The sequence below is a fragment of the Zalophus californianus genome, chromosome 1 (assembly GCF_009762305.2).
Source record: "Zalophus californianus isolate mZalCal1 chromosome 1, mZalCal1.pri.v2, whole genome shotgun sequence".
Lineage (NCBI taxonomy): Eukaryota > Metazoa > Chordata > Mammalia > Carnivora > Otariidae > Zalophus > Zalophus californianus.
The window spans coordinates 47,817,430-47,838,731 of NC_045595.1; positions in this window are offsets into that span (position 1 = coordinate 47,817,430).

The following is a 21,302-nucleotide window of genomic DNA, read 5'->3' on the forward strand; positions in this document are numbered from 1 at the left end:
ATCTGTCCTCTTTCCTGTACTGGATACTGTTTCAGTTTTATCTATTTACTTCCCCCAACACCCACTATTTAATATAGCTGAATGTTAGGTTCAAGAAGGTGAAGTGTCATGCTTAAAGTCACACCAGTCATTCTAGTAAGTCATAAATATTTCCAAAATATTACTCCATTTGATTCCTTAGTATGTTTAGTAAAACAAATTGATCCTTAAAGCTGATAAAAATTAAGTTAATGCTTGGGGCGCCTGGGTGGCTCAGATGGTTAAGCGTCTGCCTTCGGCTCGGGTCATGATCCCGGGGTCCTGGGATCGAGCCCCGCATCGGGCTCCCTGCTAGGCGGGGAGCCTGCTTCTCCCTCTGCCTCTGCCACTCTCTTTCTCTCTGACTCTCATGAATAAATAAATAAAACATTTAAAAAAATTAAGTTAATGCTTAATAAATTCAGTCAAAGCAACCAAGCAGATTTGCAAATATGGACAGCATGGCCATCAATTGTAAGTGTATTTCATAACATTATGAACTTCTTTGGTATAAGTGCCCTATACATTTAGCATATACTTGTTAGGATCAAGAAGTGTCCATCGCTTTGGTCTCTGGGATATCAGTGAGTAACGCACATCTGTTCCTTACCGTTATAGAGCCTATAGTCTGATATTATTGATCCCCACTTAGATGCAGAAGAGGGTTGGAGGCTGAGGTGAGGAACAGAGACATTTGTCTTTCCTCTCCTCGATGGTGGTTGATGTGTTTGCTTGTAATAAAAACCTTGCAATTTAAGAGTTTCTCAATAAACTCTTAAACATTCGTGTACAAGTATTTGTACAGACATTTTTTTTATCTCTCTTAAGTATATAAATAGGGTCATGAGAGATAAAAAAATATGTCTGTACAAATACTTGTACACGAATGTTTATAGTAGCATTATTCACAATAGCCAAAAAGTGGAAAAAACTCACCTGCTCATCAACTGATAAATGAAGAAAGAAATGTGGTATATACAAAAAATGGAATAGTATTCTGCCACATGATACAAAAAGTGGAATAGTATTTCCATGCTACATTTCCCTCATGTCTCCTTTATTTTTGTTGGATTTATCATTCATGGGTGGAAACACATTGGCCCGTAGCTTTGCACAATTCAACAGAACTTGATTTAAATAGAAAAAATGTCTATAGAAAATAATTTTCTGTCAACAACATGCTGTCACTTTCCAAAGAAAATATGTGACAGGACTGCTGGTAGACAGCCTGTGAATACCCAAGCCAGAATTTGGTAAGGGCCCTTAGCTAATATCTAATTCTAAAATATATTATGGAATCAAGTAATTTCAGTTTTATATTTTACTTGGGAGATATTACCTCAGGTGGATGATTCCCTCGAGGGCCACACTGGGCCATTTTTTTTATGTACTGACTCTGAGTCACCAATTCTCTTTCACTTTGAGCTCTTTAATTCCTTATTCCCCCCAAGAGAATCAGAAACTTGGAATTTGTTTGTTTGATAGTTTGGCTGTTTCCTTGCTTAGCTAAATTTTGTGTGGTGTGTTCCAAATATTCTTGTAAGAGTCCGAAAATGAAAACAAGTAGTTTGGCCAATATAATCATTGACTACATATCATGGATCAGATAGAATGTCTAAGGCTGCAAATAGCAAAGCATATTGACTTGAAACTGACCTAACAGTAGAGCATGTTATTCTATCAAAACAAAAACAAAAACAAAACAACAACAACAACAAAAGAACCACAAGAATTTCAGAGGTAAGATAGATTGTAGGCAAGGCATCAACCATGGCTTAATGATGCCATCAAGGATCCAGGCTGTTCTGCTTTTGTCGGCTCTGGCCTCATTCCAAGACTGGTTCTTCTCATGGTTGCAAGATGATTGTCCACAGCATTTCATTGCAGTCCAACTGAGTCAATTCAGGATACAAATTATCCTCCTCCCACCTCTGTCACCAATCAATAATTATCAGAAGAATACTTGGTTTAGACTAATCTGGCTTTATTCCTGGGCCTGAGGCAACCTTACTCTGGGTTATGTGTTTGATGCCAAAAGAAGAAGTTTGAATAGGTGGTCAAAAGTCTTTACCACTTAATGGTTTGATTCTTCATCTGAAACCAGGGCAAAGTAAAATTTTGGATTAGTTGGATTATAAGATCTTCATATGTACGTGTAAGGAAGAAACTATTAAGAAACTATTAAGTTTAAATTTAGTTATATTTAGTTAAATTTAAACTTAGTATTGAATTGGAATTGGGAAGAAACCAGGTTGAACCCATAGGGCCTTTTCCTTTTGTAGCTCGAGAGGCGGTAAAACATGATAATTTGGCTTGTTTTGAAATCACAGAGTTCAAATACACTTGTACCTCTTATCATCTGTGTAGCCGTGGGCCAGTACTTTACATCTTAGTGTTCACATCTGTATAAAGGGGGAAATTGCACCTAACTCAGTAAGTTGATGTTTGACTATTGTCAAGTCGCTGGTACCTAAAATTTTTTCCCATCTTCCACATCTAAGGACTGGACCAAAAATCAGTCTTTAGTTTCAGAATCCTCTGTTATATGTGTTTGGCAGGTAGCTAGCCTTCCTGGGTTTTATGTAGATAATTTCATATGAAACCTGCATGGTCCCTTTACCAGAGCTGTGCTTTCCACTGGCTTCATGAAAGATCTTCCTAGTCTCCAAAGGCAAAAGTCCACCAGGGGAAAGGATTTTCCTTGGACTACATCCAAGCTCTCCAGTGTTTGCTTACAGTAATATCAGGGGGGAATGCAGTAAAAGCCAAGCTCCAACTGTAAGGAGGATGTCATATTGACACGCCTGGAAGGCTTTGTGCCTCAGATATCTGTGGGAAGCAAAAAGTGGCCAGACTTCAAATTATGGAATGTACACTTGAAAGAAGATGCTTTGCAACATGACTCCAGGGATATGAACTAATATTTTTTTATTATTCATTCAACTTAAAATAACAAAGAAGAATATGCTTTGCTTTAATGTATTGCAGAGCAAAATTTTTGTCTTGCAAACTATGTTAATTTTGCCTGTTCTTTTATAATTTATTTAAAAATATTACTGGGTCCAAAATATCTGCGGTGATATAAAGTTTTGTGTTTTGTTTTGTTTTAATCTATACCCTCAAACCAGTTTCCAGTTTCTAGGAAAAAAAAAGTTTGGCTTTACATGGTGGCTTATCACTTCTTCATTTATTTTGCAAACAGCCTTTTGAATTAAGTCAAATAAAACTAGGTATTAGTTAGTAATTACTTAAAAGTGGTTTAAATAGCAATTAAAAAATCTCCCTAATCCGCCACAACATCAAAGCTATTTTGTGCAAGTGGTTTGCTTTTCTGTAACATACTGAAAACATTGAGCTAGATGTGAGATGTCAGAAAGAAGACATCCTATGATTTAATGTAGGGAGATGCTCATGCAGGTATTGAAGAGCATGTCTCTTTCTGTTCCTCAAATCAAAACCTCTACACAACTCATTTGGATTACAAGGATCCATACAGAACTGAAGTCATTGGTACCTACCTCTTTCCATTCCATTTTGCATATATATATATATATATATATTTTTTTTTTTACATAGAATTGTCTCATTCTGTCACCAGCACCACTTGTTATTTGTAGTAAAATATTTATATTCCCCTGCTTTCTGCTTATTTCCTAACAATACATGTAAGAATATTAAAGATTAATTGTTTAATTTTATAACTGTATAACTCAGCTAAAAATTGTCTTTTATAATTGAAAAATTGAAATGTGTGTCTGTGTGTGTGTGCGCATGCATGTGTGTCTATTCACAGGAAAACTTGAGGGGAAATGGTACAAGGTTTAAAAGTATAAACTTAAATAAAAAGAAGTGCTTACCAATATATGTTAAAACATGGGTGAACCTTAAAAACATTATGCTTTATGAAAGAACTAGTCACAGAAGACCATATATTGTATAATTCCATTTTTACAAAATACCCAGAATAGACAAATCTGTAAGAACAGAAAATATAACAGTGGTAGCCCAGGTCTAAGTGGATGGAGAGATTGGAGGTGATGGCTAAAAGGTGTGAGGATATTTCAGCGGGGTAGTGACCATATTCTAAATTCAGTTGTGGTGAAGTTTCCCTGAATCTGTGACTGTGTTAAAAGCCATTGAATTGTAAGTATTAGAAGATAGAAAATAAAACTTTAAATTTTAATAAAGTAATTAAAAATAAAATTATTGAAGCTTTACAAAAATGGAATCATTTAAAACAATTTTCACTTTTGCAAAGGCAAAACAAATCCTGTCTGCGGGTGAAAGGCAACCTTCAGAGGTCAAAACTGCAACCTCTTCCCTAAAGACCAGCGAAAGTTTCCTCTATGGTTTTATTGATTTCTTCAGAAAATGGAGACTGGTTCTGGTTATTTGGGGGCTTTGGTGAGGCATTTTTAAGCAACATGAGAAATGTAGAAGTCTGACTCTCATTGTACACGAAATATGAGAAGAGGCATGTTCAAAGGAACACAAATCTGGCAGAAAAAAAAAGGTTATTGAATCTTTGCTATGGACTCTATTTAGAAAAAAAGAAGAAGAAGAAAAGAAAAGCCAAAAGAGAGGAGTAGAATCTTTGGACCAGTGACTATGAGTGAGCTTCTTGTTCAGGTAAAGTTAGGACAATTTAATCTAAACTTTATTTATTTATTTATTTATAATTATATAACACCATAGATGAAAAAGCTAAACCTTGACTCCAGTTATACAGCTAGAGAGTGGAAAAGCTAGGATTCAAATCAAGGTTTTTTGACTGACCCCAGAGTTCCTTTCTTCTCTTAAAACTTCAGTTGATGGTCCCTGAGTACATCAGTCTCTCAAATTTTACTGTTAACAAACCCCTAACAGTTCTAATTGGGGAATTTAATTTTACCGGAGCCATGCTGAGGGGGAAAAACCATCCACTAGGTTCCTTTTTCATAAGTTGATGAACCTGAGCTTAAAAGAAGGGGTGCTCTGTGCCATTTTGAGCTACCATGAAAAACCAAACCAGAAAGGTGTTTCCTTTGAACAGTTCACTCCAACGGAGCTACAGAGGAAAAAACATTGTGTAACCCAGCACATACAGATTTGGGCTCTGAATCTGTCTTCCTGTGTGATCTTCGTTCACATCTCAGAGACTCACTTTCCTCTTTTATAAAAAGCTAGGGTTTGCCTTAGATAATTTTAAAGGTCTCTCCCAAGCCTGATAAATGAATGTTATTTGGCATAGTGATACAAAAGGGTTAAATTTCAGAATGACTAGAGCTTTTCATCACCACTGGTTTAAATTGCCTTAAGGATTTAAGACATTTTCAAGTAATAAAGCCTTTTAGACAATTTAAATCTACATTAAGCAGCTATGAGCTTTTCTCTACTGAGGATGCATTTTTTTTTTTTTTGTGGGAAACTGAGCACTACAAAAATTTCTTACAGAAGATCTTATCCAAGCTTATGTGACCCAGACACAAAAGTGACATGGTGAATGAAAGGTGAATAATAATGTTTTGTTCTTGAGGAATGAAGTAATGATTAGAGACAGATTCATAATGTAAGCCACAGAGGTTGTACAAAAGGAAAATTTGCAAGGTCAGCTCCTAGAGGTTGATAAGAAATTTGTTCCTGGTACACAGTTGTGTCAAGGTATGTGGGTTGATCCTGACCAACAGTAGATGAGCTACCATAGTGGCTTGCTTTAACCTCAGTTGAAAAGCATTCTGGCTCCTACATGATGCATGTTCTGTGTTTCAGATTTCAAAAAGAAAATAAAGGAACATTTATTTTACAGAATTTCATTTCACTCCTTGATATAAAGAATTTGGACACTGACAAGCCTAGCTGGTTTGTAAGAGAACTGAAGCAATTCTGATAGGGAAAATGGTGGTATCAAACTGGTTAAAACTGAAGAAACTCGCTGTGATCTCTCACACTTTTTATTGAAATAACATAACATTTGCTCCATGAAATTCCAATTAGTGATAAACTGTTTAAATACTTGTAATAACATACTGAAATGCTGATCTTAATATTTTAAAAACTCATATCAACTTCTTTTTCTTAATAAGTCTTATTTAATAGATGGGAAAAAATTCATTTCAAATCTTGTTGGTATGTATAAAACAAGATTACTTTTACTCCAATGGTCTGTTCATGTGAGATAATCCAACCTACACTCCTTTTCATCCAAGAAAAGTAAAGGCAGTGGCACAGTAGGGGGGATAGTTTCATCATTCTCTCAAATTTTACTGTTAACAAACCCCTAACAGTTCTAATTGGGGAATTTAATTTTACTGGAGGCACGCTGAGGGGGAAAAAACCATCCATTAGGTTCCTTTTTCATCAGTTGATGAACCTGAGCTTAAAAGAAGGGGTGCTCTGTACCATTTTGAGCTACCATGAAAAACCAAATCAGAAAGGTGTTTCCTTTGAACAGTTCACTCCAATGGAGACTCAGAGGAAAAAACACTGTGTAACCCATTGAATAAAAGTATGCACAGGCCGAAAGGGCTTGTATCTTTGCTGCTCAAATCCTTACCCCTTAATGGCTTTTCTTCCACTTCTCTGTCCTGAAGCTGTGTAATAACTTACCCAGAAAGTCTTCTTACGGAATCTGACTTTACATTAGAACAACTTGGCAATAATTTGCACAGCAGCTTGAAGAAAGGTCTTTTCTGAGATGTACAAAGAGGCGGAGCGTGTGTGGATCACTGATTAGATAAGGCAAACAGGCGCAGAATATAAGAGGGATGGAATAGAACTGAACATATGTCAAAGGAAGTCATTTGACCTGTGTTTACACTCCAGCAGAAAATAGAAAATAGTGGGCAGATTGAGATTTCACAGTAAAGTATGGGAAAAGAACTCTACTTAAATTGCAGTTACAGCTCTGACTGTTGACTTCTTATGATGACATTGGCAAAATGCAAAATGTCCTCATATCCCTATGCTCTGGTAACTTTGACATTTCTAAAGCTTCCTGAATTCCTTACAGAAGTTTCCGTAGAACCCTAAAGACACATTTTTAGAAACAGGTGAATTAAAAATGTCCTGTTTTGAATCAGTAGGTACCACAGAAGAAATGACAACTTATACATATGAAAAGCTGTCTTTCAAAAACAGTTTAGTGTAAACATAAGAGATATGAAATTTCATTATTAGGGAGGATAGTACTACTCACAGATATTACTAGCATTTATATCGAGTATTTAATATTTTACAGAAGTGTCATGTCCATTATTTAATTGTTTCTGGTCAGAAGTCCCATGACTATTATATCTGTTTTTGTAATCTCTATTTTATGGAAGTATAAGTTGATACTTGGCTGAAGTAAGTCAGCTCCATTTGTATACCAACATCTTTATTAGAGACAGATTCATAATGTAAGCCACAGAGGTTGTAAAAAAGGAAAATTTGCAAGGTCAGCTCCTAGAGGTTGATAAGAAATTTGTTCCTGGTACACAGTTGTGTCAAGGTATGTGGGTTGATCCTGACCAACAGTAGATGAGCTACCATAGTGGCTTGCTTTAACCTCAGTTGAAAAGCATTCTGGCTCCTACATGATGCATGTTCTGTGTTTCAGATTTCAAAAAGAAAATAAAGGAACATTTATTTTACAGAATTTCATTTCACTCCTTGATATAAAGAATTTGGACACTGACAAGCCTAGCTGGTTTGTAAGAGAACTGAAGCAATTCTGATAGGGAAAATTAAGGAAATGATGCAAAACGTGAAAGAATAACAAAAATCATAATTTTTATAAATGTTTCCATTTTTCCCAAGTCACCAGTGAAATAGCTTTGTGCTCAGACAATGTATATGATAAACCACAAATAAATGAGGTAGAAATTGGGGTATACATACACAAAATATTTTTAATTTTTCTTAGGAATGTGATTGGTGACAATAATATTAGCATCATATTCTAAAATGGTTCTATGTGTAATATAGAAAAAAACAAATGAGTCATTTATTCTTTTACCATTCTCTGTGTCCATCATCCACATCGTCAATGTAGAAGAAAGGAGATGCAGATGTAAGACATAAAGGTAGAATAAAGTCCTGTAGCCTTGTGTTTTAAATAGAAGAATTTTATGAACTCAAGATATATTTTAAATTTAATAACAGGATATATATCTTATATGTTATTTTAATTATAATATAATTAATATATATTAATTATATGTATATACAATTGAACCCTAAACAACAAAGGGGTTAAGGGCACTGACCCCCTGCACAGTTGAAAATCAGTGTATAATTTTTGACTCCCAAAACCTAACTATTAATAGCCTACTGTTGACCAGAAGTTTTACTAAGAACATAAATAGTCCGTTAACACATATTTTGTATGTCATATGTATTATATACTGTATTCTTATAATTAAGCTGGAGGAAAGAAAATGTTAAGAAAATCATAGGGAAGAGAAAATATATTTACAGTACTGTGTCAAAAAAATATGTGTATAAGGGGACCTGTGCAGTTCAGATCCATGTTGTTCAAGGGTCAACTGTAGTTAGGTATGTTATAATAGCACATACCTTTATTTTATATAATGTGTGTGTGTCTGTGTGTGTGTCCTTGTCTGGTCCTGAAAAAGATCTCAAACTTTGATCAAACCAGAAACACTGAGCATATGAAGAGTCCAGATTGTGGCTTTTAGAATACCATTTCCTACTATAAGACACCAAGAATTCTTGGGGAAATAAAACTGATTCTAGGTCTCAGGCAGAAAATATAAAGGATGAAAGAGGAAACTATGGAAAATTGCCAGAGCCATATCAAATGGATGCAGGAACCTCTGTGTAGAGGCTCCCACAGGCCAAAGATGAGATCATTTGAACTTTAAAAGGGATAATTCAACTGATCAAAACCTATTAAATATATTTAAATTCATAGATTGACAATGGTGTGTTTGTGTGTAAACATACATATGCAGGCATTCTTCATTTTACTATACTTGGCTTTATTGTGCTTCACAGAGATTGTGTTTTTTACAGCTTGAAGGTTTATGGCAACCCTGCATCAAAGAAATCTGTCAGCACCATTTTTCCAACAGCATTTGCTCACTTTATGTCTTTGTGTCATATTTTAGTAATCCTCCCAGTATGTCCACTTTTCATTATTATTATACATGTTACAGTGATCTGGGATCAGTGATCTTTGATGTTACTATATTAATTGTTTTGGGGCACCACAAACAAGGCCCATGTAAGATGATGAACTTAATCAATTAATACTGTGTATGCTCTGATTGCTCCACCAACCAGCCATTCCCCATCTCTCTCCCTCTCCTTGGGCTCCCTATTCCCTGGGATACAATGTTGAAATTAAGCCAATTAATAGCCCTACAATAGCCTGTAAGTGGTCAGGTGAAATGAAGAGTCACACATCTCTCATTTTAAAACATAACTAGAAATGACTTAGCTTAGTGAGGAAGACATGTCAAAAGCCATAGGCTGAAAGCTAAATCTCTTGCAAGAAACAGATAAGTTGTGAATGGAAAGGAAGAGTTCTTAAAGGAAATTAAAAGTGCGAGTCCAGTGAACATATGAATGATAAGAAAGTGAGACTGCTTATTGCTGATATGGAGAAAACTAAGTGGTCTGGATAGAAGATCAAACCAGCCACAACATTCCCTTAAGCCAAAGCCCAATCCAGAGTAAGGCCCTAACTTTCTTCAATTCTATGAAGGCTGGGAGAGGTGAGCAAGATGCAGAAGAGAAGTCTGAAGCTAGAAGAGGTGGTTCATGAGGGTTAAGGAAAGAAGCTGTTTCCATAACATAAAAGTGCAAGCTGAAGCAGCAAATGTTGATGTCAAAGCTACAGCAAGTCATTCAGAAGATCTAGCCGAGATCATTAATGAAGGTGGCTGCACAAAACAACAGATTTTCAATGTAGACAAAACAGCCTTCTAGTGGGAGAAGATGCCGTCTGGGACTTTCATACCTAAAGAAAAGTCAATGCCTGGCTTCAAAGCTTCAAAGGACAGGCTGACTCTCTTTGGGTCTAATACATCTGGTAACTTGAAGTTGAAGCCAGTGCTCATTCACTATTCTGAAAATCCTAGGGCTCTTAGGAATTATGCTGAGTCTACTCTGCCTGTGCTCTATAAATGGAATAATAAAGCTTGGATGATAGCACAACTGATAGCACAACTGCTTACAACATGGTTTACTGAATATTTTAAGCCCACTGTTGAGACTTATTGCTCAGGGAAAAAAAAAAGATTCCTTTCCAAATACTTCTGCTCATTGACAATGCACCTGGTCACTCAAGAGCTCTACTGGAGATATACAATAAGATAACTATTGTTTTTATGCCTGCTACCACAACATCCATTCTGCAATCTATGGTCAAAGAGTCATTTTAGGGGTGCATGGGTAGCTCAGTCAGTTAAGTGTCTGGCTCTTGATCTCAGCTCAGATCTTGATCTCAGGGTCATGAGTTCAAGCCCCCCCACCTCCAGCACCCCCCCCCCACCAAAAAAGAGTCATTTTGACTTTCAAGTCTTAGTATTCAAGAAATTCATTTTGTAAGGCTATATAGCTGCTGTGGATCGTGATTTCTCTGATGGATCTGGGTAAAGTCATTTGAAAATCTTCTGGAAAGGATTTGCCATTGTAGATGCCATTAAGAACATTCATGATTCATGGGAAGAAACCAAAATATCAACATGAATAGGAGTTTGGAAGAAGTTGATTCCTACCCTCATGGATGACTTTGAGGGTTTGAGACTTCAGTGGAGGAAGTAACTGCAGATGTGGTGGAAATAGCAAAAGAACTAGAATCAGAACTGGAGCCTGAAGATGTGTCTGAATTGCTGCAATCTCATGATCAAACTTAAATAGGTGAGGAGTTGCTTCTTATGGATCAGGAAAGGAAGCGGTTTCCTGAGATGGAATCTAGTCCTGCTAAAGTTACTGTGAAGACTGTTGAAATGACAACAAAGGATTTAGAGTATTACATAAACTTAGTTGATAAAGCAGCAGCAGGCATTGAGAGGTTGGACTTCAATTTTGAAGAAAGTTCTTCTGTGGGTAAAATGCTATCAAACAGCATCACATGCTACAGGGAAATCACTTGTAAAAGGAAGAGTCAATCATGTGGCAAACTTCACTGTTGCCTTATTTTAAGAAATTGCCACAGTCACCATGACCTTCAGCAACCACCACGCTGATCAGTCAATAGCCATCAACATGGAGACAAGACCTTCCACCAGCAAAAAAATTACAGCTAATGAACACTTAGATGGTACTTAGCATTTTTTAGCAATTATTAATTTTAGCAATAATTACTTTTTTAATTAAAGTATGTACTTGTTTTTAGACATATGGTACTTCACACTTAGAATACTACAATATTGTGTGAACATAACTTTTATATGCACTGGGAAACCAGAACATTCATTTGATGTTACTCGCTTTATTGCAATATCTCTGAGGTACACCTGCACTTAACTGACTTCTTCTGGAGAATGATAGCTAATTAATTATTTATGTTGAAAGCTGATAAATAGAAAGAATCAAGCATTTATTCCACCTGTTTTTGTGGAAAATGTACTGCTGTTTAACCAAATAAAAGATGAGGAGAAGCACCTCTTTATAAAATAGCCCTATTAATGAAAGAACGTAATGGAATTAGAATATGGCCACTTTGCAATCCCCAGTGATTGTTGGATCTAGGTTTTGAGCATCAAAGGGCACTAACATAACAAAAGAAAGAACTGGACATTAGGCCTCTCCTGATATACCATATATAATCTTTTAAAATAGAGATACAGTCCATATACAAAAAATTTTACCCTTTATAACATCTAAAATTTAGCGGTGCTTAGTATATTCATGAAATTGTGAATCATTATCATTTTCTCATTCCATAACATTTTTTACCACCCTAAGAGGAAAGCTGCTGTCCAATAGCAGTCATTCTCACCCCTTTCCAACCCCTTAAAAACCACTAGTCTATGTTCTGTCTCTAGAGATTTGCCTATTTTGGACATTTCATGTAAATGGAATCATACAATATGTGACTTTTAGTGACTGGCTTTTCTCCACTCAGCATAAATATTTTCAAAGCTTATCCATGTTGTGGTATCTATGAGTACTTCACTCCTTTTTGTGGTTGAACACTATTCTATTACATAGATATATACCACATTTTGTTCATCCACTCATCAGCTGATGGATATTTGGGTTGTTTCTACTTTTTCGGCTATTATAAATAACCTTCTATAAGTGTTATAAACATTTTTGTATATCTATTATGTAGACTTATGTTTTTAATTATCTTGAGTATATAAATAGGAGTGAAAATACTGGGTCATATGGAAACTCTGTGTTTAACTTTACTGAGGAACTGAAAACTATTTCCCAAAATGACCACAGGTATTGAACCTGATTCTGATCAAATCCCTTCATTCAGTTGCCCATTTGTAGGGAGTGCAAAGGACAGAGAAACATGTTAATCTGCACCACGTTGGTACAGTTGACAAAATCCAGATTGTGAGAAAGTGGACTAGTTAAATGATTTGGGTTTATCAACAGATCAATTATGGCAAAAGGAAAGGGATGGTGGAGGAACCTAGAACAAGAGACTGAGAAGACACATCAGTCTTAAAAAAGAGTGCAGAGTAAACCAACATGCCTAGAGATAATAAAGAAGTGAAAAGAACATGTCTAAGTCAATTGAGATATTCTGTGCAATGCAGTGATTCTTAGTCAAGAAAGTCAGTCCAAATCAATTCCTAAGAGACTATGAAAAGTTGCAGACTTCAGTTTTATTCAAGTTTTTCTCTACTTAAATGTATGTTGGTCTTTGGGTTATTTACTTGAAGTGTGTGATAGCTACTGTTATATTTTCTTTTATTTATATGTATTCATCTATGTTTTCTGTGACTTCAAAGTAACCAGTTTTAAAACCCAATCCTATATGTTTATGCTTGCTTTGCTCTCATAAACAACAACATGAAATCAATTCTGGTATGATTAGGTGAGGAAAATTCCATGTATCAGAAACATTGTCTTCATCCCAAAACCACAAATAATGATATGTCACAGAATCAGCCTGAGTGTAATGGTCCCTGTGGAAGGAAAAGGGTAAGATTTTAGGTGAGTATTGTGATTTTTGAAAAGTAATTCTATTCAAATCTGAATATTCAAAAATCATTAGGGGAAGTAAATTTAAAAGTCAGCCAATCAGTCAGTCAATCTCAACCATGTGTCCTGCTTGGAAAGATAGCTTTAGAAATTCCAGGTATTAAAGACTGGCTCTGGCTTAGGAAAAAAACCTATGACGCTCGACTGGATCTTTCTTTCTCATTCTAAGTTTTAAACTGTTACTGTTCTCTGTAAACTGGTTTCCTCTGTGACATCTGGAGAGAGAACAAATTCACCACATTTTGGGTACAGCAGCTCATAAGCACTGTAATTGAGATACATGGGAATAACTTCCCGAAGCAAAGCCATTAAAAAGAGTGGGTGCATTGCCATTTTCAAAGCATGATGTGAGGTAAGGGGAGCTGGCTGTATGGAAAGAGTCAGACAGTTTCTGATTTAGTCAATGCTAAGTACGCCATTGGAATAGGTAATGCCATTTTCTCATTGACGTGGTACACACTGAGAGTTAGTAAAAATGGAGGCCAAGATGCTGATTAGCAGTACACAATCAAGTGTGTTGGTGTTGTGCTCACAGGGACACTGTGGTTTCTGGAAAACTTAGAAACAAGAAATTGCCCTTCAAAACAACAATTAAAGGATGAAGGGGTAAAGTAGGATTCCGGAGATTATGAAGAGGAAGCAGCCTCAATCAGTGGCATTCAAATACTCTCTTAGCTTTCCCTACAAAATACAACTAATACAGACTTCAGGATAAATTCTAAAGTTGTTTTTCTTCTAAGCCTTTAAAGATCTCTGCTGACAGTTATTATGTGCTATCGGCAGCTCCTAGCTATGTGTGCTATATTGACGTCAGTGGTGGCCCCAATTATTCATTGTTCTCTCTATCCACATCCTCTCACTGTTGATTGACTGTGGCTCTCCAGCACTGAGTTTGGTCTTCTGACTAACTTTGGGCAACAGAATGAGCACAGGTGCCAGTGCACTACTTCTATCTCCATTTTCAAGAGAACATGCTTGCTTCTGTTCACATTCTTAGTCTTCTGCCATTGTCAAGAGTAGGACCTGGTCCCAGGTGGATGGCCAGAGCTATGTAGAGCAGAGATCTCAGTTAACCCACAGACACAGGAATAACCCTTGCCCAACATCAGCATTGCATAGCCTTAATGAAATGAACTCTATATATGCATGAGAAATAAATATTTAGTGCTTTATGCCACTGAATTTTAGGATGGTTTGTCACATACTGATAACTAATGGATACATCATCCTTTTTCAAGCCTGCAGGCTTAATTCAAGGTGCTCCTTTTGCCTGGAATGTTACTGCTATGATCTCCTTCACTCCACTCATTCATGAATAAATACTGCTGTCCATCATATTTCACCTTAGACATCACTTCCTCTTGGAAATTTCCTTTTATCTCCCAAGAGTATGTTAGATGCTCCTTCTCATTATTTTATACCTTCTGAACTTGTTTATATCATCACTGTTAAAGATGGTTAAGAAGGCAAGCCATTGAGTTAGATGGCTTGAGTTTAAGGATTTAATTAATAATTCACGTACTTCATAGATGCATGGCACATTCTTTAAATGACAATCTTCTCATTTTTATAATGAGAATAATACCTGTGATGGTGATAAAGTTTTATGAAGCTTGAATGAGATGATATATGTAAAATACTTAGTGTAGTCACTAAGTTACACCAATTCTTGGGTGTAATTATTATTGCAACATATAGTTCCTGTTAATTCCTAAAGCTCTGGCTGCCTAACCTATTCTAATCTATAAAGAGACTCATCTCTTAATTAAGTATTTGGCTACCCTAGGATATAGGTCATATAGATGGGATGGGTAAATGTTTGATTCATGCCCTTATTTCCCCACTTTTATTTTTATTTATTTATTTATTTCCAGTTTTTAAAGTGAGTTGGTTTACCAACATTATTCTCTGAAAAGAAAAAATATATTTTTTCCTCTTTGTTTTATTCTTTTGAACTCAAGGACTATAAAATACCTGAGGTGTGTCAGTCATTGCTGTTATTCTTATTTATGTTTGAATTTCCCATCTTTGACCATAGCAAATCTTTTTGTTTGATCCTGAGTTCTTTGGCATGACCTCAGTAGTTTTGATAAATTCCTTGGTTTCTGGTTTAGCAGTGTGCTCCAGGCCTATCTCATACATTTTCTACCCCAACTATTTCTCTAAAGTTCCCTAGCATCTTATAGGAAATAATGGAGACCATACTCCAGTGTTAAGAGTTTTGCTACTGATTTGACCATTGATTCTAGGCCTTTTCAGTGGACAGAGTTAGAAACTTTTTTTTTTTTAAGATTACATACTGTATGGATCTGAAATTAATCATAAATGTAACCTTTCTATTGGTAAACTCATCAGAGTACCTATTTACTTTCCTCATCTAATCTAATTGTAATACTCCGGACTTTGCAAGTGAAGCCTTTTTTTTAATTTAAAATATCTTGATCAGTTATTTAGAATGGATGGGATGCTTAAATACCAATTGATATAACTTCTGGAGTAAAATGAAGAGAGATTATCAGAAGATAACAAATCAGGAGAAGACTCATCTTGTCTGAATGATGCCATGCCCTTGATTAAATGACTAAGCCTGTTTCCCATCTAAGGGCCTTTAGATATGCAACTTTATTTTAATAGATTGCTTTTCATCCCAACTCTTAAGTCGGGATGACTATTATTTATTCAGCTTAAATTTCACACTTTCTAAGTCTTATCTCCCCCCCATCTAAATTATATTGTTAGACTTTCTTATAATACCTTCAGCTTTTCTTTAACACCATTTATTGAAATTGGTTAATGATACATTTGTGATACTGTTTAGGGATTGTCTCCTACATTAAATTCTAAATGCACTTAATTGAAATGCACTTAATTGAGTAATTTATTTTTATTACTTCTTCCTCAGTATCTGATATAGTGACTCAAATATATGTTGAATAAAGGAAGGTGGAAATCATTATTCATCCTAATGACTAAGCCCAAGTTTCTTCAGTAAAGCCTAACAGAGTTCAAAATAAATTGCATAATAAAGAAAATTATTTAAGATTCTTTGTAGCTCCCTGTAAATTCTGCTAGGCACATTGCCTTAATTTGTTTTGCCAAAATTTGCTTTTTATTTTTGTTTTTATTTTGTCCACAATTTATATTCAACCAAAGAGCAAGATGTTCTCTCTCCCACATGTAGGTACTTGATGGTCAGTGCTGATTTCACTCTCACTAGAATTGGTTGATATGTGGGAAGTTACTCCCAGAAGATAGGCTAAACAATTCTGAAATATTGCCCTTAGGTGATTGTTTCCACAGTTGGGTAAGACCCAGCTCCATCATAGCCTCCTGAAACTCTAATTTTACCAATTTAACCATATTACAGTTTCACATTGGGATTGAGAGTCTGAGAAAATTTAAAAAGAAAGTAATCATCTTTAATCAGTTCTGAATTCCCATATCATAAATTAAAATATATAGAGAAAAGATAATCATGATTCAATCACGCTGGTAAATAGTAATAATTCACTGATGTGAATTATAAATAAAATCTTCCTTAAACATCTCCTGTGGGCTATTGGTAATACTAGGTTATACTTGTAAATTAATTTAAGAAGATAGCTCTCCTTGATTCAACTGATTATCCCCAGAAGTATCGGATATCTAAGTTTATTTTGTGTTTTAGAGGTGAGGTCTTTCATTATTAAATTATAAAATCAACTGGTAGGCACTTGAAAAATTCACAAGAGCATCACTTAAGACATTTGAGATATCTGCATATGTTTAGACCTATAATTCCAAGTATGTACATGTGTATGTATGTATAAATGAATGAATGAATATAACATTGTTGGGAGAAAAATAAGTTCTCATTTATAGGTTACATAGGAGAAACCATCATTTAGGTGTTAATTACATCTGCGTAGCTAGTATCTCCCACCTCACCACTCCCTTCTTTATATTTTTATCAAATATATGTACTTAGAGAATAAAAGAAAATGGTATCTTTGACATTATAAAATATATTCTCTGAAATCAACACCCCAGACATGTTTTTGGTGAGGTTGGAGCCACTCCCCGACCCAGGGGTGAAACTTGATTGGTCAAAGCTAATCAGAATAGTAACAGGGCGCCTGGGTGGCTCAGTCGTTGGCCCCCGGGGTCCTAGGATCGAGTCCCGCATCAGGCTCCCTGCTTGGCGGGAGGCCTGCTTCTCCCTCTCCCACGCTCCCTGCTTGTGTTCCCGCTCTCGCTGTCTCTCTCTCTGTTAAAAAATAAATAAAAAAATCTTTAAAAAAAAATAGTAACACTCCCTTGTCATAGTTTTTGGATCCCATAGCTAAAGCCTATGTTTTATTCAGAGCATGCTATTCCCCTGGCACCAGGGATGGGATCATAGCTGAGGCAATCTGCAGGAAGTTTGGGGCTTCTGTTTAAAGATTATGGGGAAAAAACCTCTTCTCTCCTACAGTATGTGAAGCAGCAAGTATACAAACCAGTTGCTGCTGGAAATCATCTTACTTTCATGAATGGCACCATCCTCAGGATGAAGCTGATATTGTGAATGGCACTGAAGAGAGCCAGGCACTTGATGACATTATTTAACTTCCTCCATTGCCCACTGAGCCATTCTAGTTCTGGAATGCCAGTTTGAACTAACCACAAAATATTAATTTGCTTTTAGAGGGAGTGTCACCTCTATCTGAACAAAGCTGTGTTGGCCCCTTTAACTTGATGGGTTTCAGTGCCTCCAGCCGGCTGCATCTCCTTGGTTTCTTCATTCAGTTTATCTCTCAAATTCATATTGCATCTTTGAATTATTTATGCACTTTGGGCTACTATCAGTATATGATTTCTGACTCCATACCTCTCTCAACAGCCATTCATAATTATAATTTTACAGTCTCAGGTATCATAGTAAATCAACACCAGTTCATTAATGTTATATAGTCCAATTATTGAGCAAGTCTACTGACAACCATTAGCATGAATTACAACAAATATTAAAGGTAGAAATATAGAACCTCTCCCCATAGGTATTATATAAATGATGCCCAGATTTATCTCTAATCATCAGGTGCATGTAGCCTGTAAATCCTTCCAGCCCATCCTGGACACACTTGGGATTTAAGTCTGTCTATTAACATTATTTGGAAGCAGAAGGAATGCAAAGTGTTTTTCATTTTCTTGCTATTTGTCTTAGCACAACACTGAATTAACCTTAAAGATGACTGCTGCCAACTTCATTTCTCTAAGTCATGGTCTCTGATGAGGGTAGAATCAACAGGTCCTTTCTTTCCACTGAGCAGCTGTCCCTCAGCTACCTTTGGAACAGATGTATTTCTTAGAATGTTGGTGGTAAAGCAGAATTACACATAGCTAACCCAGTTTTGCCATTAACTTATATAAATTGAAAAAAAATATTAAGCCCCAGCCACCTACCTTGAGGAAGAAACTTGCCAAAGAGAATTGGGTTTGTTGGAGAATGAAAACCTTCTACAATTTAAGGCCTCAGGCCAGTTCTCAGCTTCCAAATGCTAGTTGCTCTTTTTCTCTTCCTTCCCCCCCCCCCTTTTTTTTGCCCCTACTGCAGATTCCTAAGAAATTAACCTTCTCTGCATTAGCATTTTAAAGCTGCCACAACCGTTTTATCTGGGTCTGTCACCATTCTCACTCAAGATTAGCTTAGAGAGGGCACTTGTTCATAGGGATTTGCTTTCTCAGGATCTTCTCCAAAAAGCCTATCATTCCATTGCTTTAAGGGGTTTCTGACTCAATGTCATAGAAAAAAGACAACAGTATAGATAAAAGATAGTTTTAAAAAATATGATGTTAAGAAGGATCACTTTATACTCATTGTATCAATAGCCAGCATAATGTGGAAGAATGAACACTACCTTTGAAATCTTGCAGATCTGGTTCCAAACATAAGCTTAATTATTACTAGACCCCTAGTTGTATGACTCAGTTGCTTTTTTTAGCTTTAGTTACTTTATGTGTAAAATAAGGATGATAATGCCCACCTGAAGATTTTAGTGAGGTTCAGAAATAATGAACTACTGAATGTTCCATTAAATCTAGTTGAGTCTGTTCTTAGAGGCCATCTACTTAAGTCTTAAGTGATGGCTACAAGTCTAGTTTTTCCTTATTTTATCGCTGAAGGCAAGGTGGGCAAACTTTCTCTTTGTAACATGTAGATAAGTAATTGATTAGGGGACAACAAAGCTATAAACTAATGAGTCATTCAAGTGTTGAGTGATTGATAACTCCTGAATTGGGATATAACTGGTTTCTGAAGAGTGCTTCAAAATTGGCTTTTCTGTCTCAGTTCATGAAGCTTGCCCTTGAATCTGTACATTTTGTCATACAGTTCTCTTCCAAAGTGATCAAGTCATTACTTGCTTAAAGTGATAAGGGTTTTCTTTTTGAAAAGTTGGCAGGTCCTATCTCCTACAATGACTGATTATGTCGATCTACCACCCATCAACTCAACTTGGTTTTGACGTCAATAAAAATTGTTGAGGCAGTTTTTCCCAGAATATTCTTTTGAAAATTAGTCCCTCCTTCCTTCCTTCTTTCCCTCCTTCCTTCCTTTCCTTTCTTCTCTTTCTTTCCTTCCTTCCTTCCTTTCTTTCTTTCTTTCTTTCTTTCTTTCTTTCTTTCTTTCCTTCCTTCCTTCCTTCCTTCCTTCCTTCCTTTCTTTCTTTTTCTTTCTTTCTTTCTTTCTTTTTCTTTCTTTCTTTCTCTTTCTTTTTCTTTCTTTCTTTCTTTCTTTCTTTCTTTTTCTTTCTTTCTTTCTTTCTTTCTTTCTTTCTTCTTCCTTCCTTCCTTCCTTCCTTCCTTCCTTCCTTCCTTCCTTTCTTTCTTTCTTTCTTTCTTTCTTTCTTTCTTTCTTTCTCTTTCTTTCTTTCTTTTTCTTTCTTTCTTCTTCAGTTTCTTTCTCTCTTTCTCTCTCTCTTTCTTTCTTTCTTCCCAGACTGAATTGACATATAACATTGTGTAAGTTGAAGGTGTTCAACATGTAGATCTGATACATTCATATTGCAAAATATTTATGACCATAGCTTTAGCTAACACTTCTATCGTTTCACATACTTATCACTTTTTTGTTTGTTTGTTTTGAGAACATTTAATATCTGGTGTCTTAGCAATTTTGAAGTATATAATACATCGTTGACTATAATCACTGTGCTGTGCATTTGATCTTCAGGATTTATTCCTCTTCTGGTTGCAAATTTATCCTCTTTAACAAGATCTTCCCAGTTCCCCCAACCCCAGCCCCTGTAACTACCATTCTACTCTCTGTTTCTATGAGTTTGACTTTTTTAGATTCTACATCTAAGTGATATAATACAATATTTGTCTTTCTCTGTCTTATCTCACTGAGCATAATGCCCTCAAGATCCATCCAGGTTGTCACAAATGGCAGGACTTACTTCTTTGTTGTGGTTAAATAAAATACCGTTGTGTGCATGTGTGTGTGTGTGTGTGTGTGTGTGTGTGTCTCATATTCTTTATTCATCTGTTGGTGGACACTTAGGTTGTTTCCATCTCTTGGCAATTGTGAATAATGCTGCAATAAATGTGGAAGTACATATAACTCTTTAATATCTTGTTCTCATTTCCTTTGGATATATACCCACAATTTATGTGATTGCTGGATCATATGTAGTCCTATTTTTAATTTTTTGAGGAATCTCCATACTGGTTTCCATAGTGGCTGCACCAATTTACATTCCCACCAACAGTGCACAGAAGTTCCCTTTTCTCCACGTTCTCACCAACACTTGTTATCTCTTGTCTTCTTGGTGATAGCCACTGTAACAGGCATGAGATGACATCTTATTGTGGTTTTGATTTTCACTCCCCTGATGATTCATGATGTTGAGCATCTTTTCATAGACATTTGGATGTTTTCTTTGGAAAAATATCTATTCAGTTCTTCTGCACATTTTTAATTGGGTTTTGTTGTTGCTATTGAGTTGCATGAGTTCTTTATATATCAAATTTTTTATTGTTGTTATTTTTCATTAGCTGGAGAATTTTGTCCATTGTTCAAGTGAAAAACTTGCCTGAAATCTTGTGAGCATTATTTCTGTGGTGAATTATAATTACAGCACAGTTAGAAAAAAAAAATCAAAGAAAATAAC